Source organism: Ovis aries, chromosome X, assembly GCF_016772045.2.
Source record: "Ovis aries strain OAR_USU_Benz2616 breed Rambouillet chromosome X, ARS-UI_Ramb_v3.0, whole genome shotgun sequence".
Classification (NCBI taxonomy): Eukaryota; Metazoa; Chordata; class Mammalia; order Artiodactyla; family Bovidae; genus Ovis; species Ovis aries.
The window spans coordinates 135,364,953-135,366,780 of NC_056080.1; the positions used below are offsets into that span (position 1 = coordinate 135,364,953).

Here is a 1,828-nt window from a genome sequence, read left to right on the forward strand (position 1 = left end):
AACCAAAGATTTATTCACTTACCTATTTTACAAGTACTTGTGACCAAGGTGAAGATAACATTATCTCTCTCTCTTTATGCAGTTACTTAATTCCTTACTGTTTTCTTCCAGTTAAGCCCATTTCCTGCAGGAAATGGTACTCCTATCAAATACAACTGTTAGATAGGGCTAAACTGGAAATAGGATTTAAAATTTCTAATGGAAATCAAACCACTACTGGGCTTAGCACTACACCCTTATGTAGGAGGAGCATTTATAGAAACACAGTTTGTATAAAACAAACATTTTGGATCCCAAGCCCAAGGATTCTTGGCAATACCTTAAGTCACCATCCAGGTTGTTCTCACAGGCAACAACACAGCCAGATCAGCCACTGCTCCTGGCAACTTCTACTGTCCCAAAATGTGGACATGGAGAGACCAATGACTCCAGAGCCTGTACTTAAAAGTAGAGGCTAGAAGCTCAACAAACTACTGCTGGAAGCCAACTGGATACCACAGTATTTAACAAGTGAAAACCAAGACCAAGAAAACAAAGAAATGAACAGCTACTAAGAACAGGATGCTCAGAGTCACACTGGGTGAGGATATTACCATACACTCGATATATAACCACACTTTTTTGCAATCCCAGGTTCTTGCTCTCAAATAAATAGATAAAACACTTACAGCAAAATGAATGCCTTATGGATGCAAGCTTTTCTTTTACTACAATTCTAACTAAATAAAAGTCATAGTTCTAAAATAAGTTACAAGTTGTCTTTTTTCTGTGAAATTGATGTGACTTGGTGCCACAATTCACCTTTCTCTAATAGCAGCAGTATCATCCACCCACGACAGCCAGGAGCTGTCCATTTCTGGCATCCCTTGGGCTCCCACACAAGCAACTTCATAAAGCACGCAGACACTACTCTGCTGCAGTTTTATATGAATAGAAATTATCACTGTGTTTATGGGTTGCATACCTTCCAAAATAGACATAAGCGGTGACAAATTAACAATAATAGAAGGTCTTTGCTTACCAATAAAATCAATAAGGCAGAGGGATTGAAGGTGGAAAGAGAAAAATGTGAGGGAATAATGCAAAACAGTGCTAGCATTCACAAAAAAAGATCATGCTAAAATCAGATCCATATTCATAAAAATCAAGAATTATGCCACAATCCAAAGAATTCTGTCCAGGAGTTCAAAAGCATGCATGCCAGCTGAAGGAAATAGAGGATTCTTCTGACACATTTCTTCAGAGCAGAACAGTAAGATGTCACTGGAGCAATCACAACAGGATGAACAAGATGCCATCACACTTTGAGGAAAAGTCTGGGACTATCCTGCCTTCATGTCCACCAGGGGCATCTGCACATCAGTGGCCATGCCACCCCCCATAGCCTCCCTTGGACTATATGTAGTTCTGCATGGAACTGACAGAATTCATCCCACTGAACAGGTCACTACGTGAGCCATATGTGCACAATGTTTGTGGGCTCTCCAATCATACTTCGGTCAATCTGCTGGTGCCTTTTTGGCTGAGGCTGTTTTGCAATAGAGCAGTTGAAATACAACCAGAATTCACTCATGCTGATAGTCCAAGTTATAAATGAGCACCATATATAACTGTTATTATGTTGAGGTATGTTCCTTCTATTCCTGCTTTCTGGAGAGTTTTTATCATAAATGGATGTTGAATTTTGTCACAGGCTTTTCTGCATCTATTGAGATAACCATATGGTTTTTATCTTTCAACTTGTTAATGTGGTGTATTACATTGGTTGATTTCAAGATATTAAAGAATCCTTTCATTTCTGGGATAAAGCCCACTTGGTCATGATATA

At 39.2% G+C, this 1,828-nt stretch overlaps 1 pseudogene; it reads right to left on the reverse strand.

Moving 5' to 3' along the window:
- Positions 1–1,322: 1,322 nt before the first annotated feature.
- LOC114111765 (CDC42 small effector protein 2-like) lies at positions 1,323–1,573 on the reverse strand (annotated as a pseudogene).
- Positions 1,574–1,828: the final 255 nt, after the last annotated feature.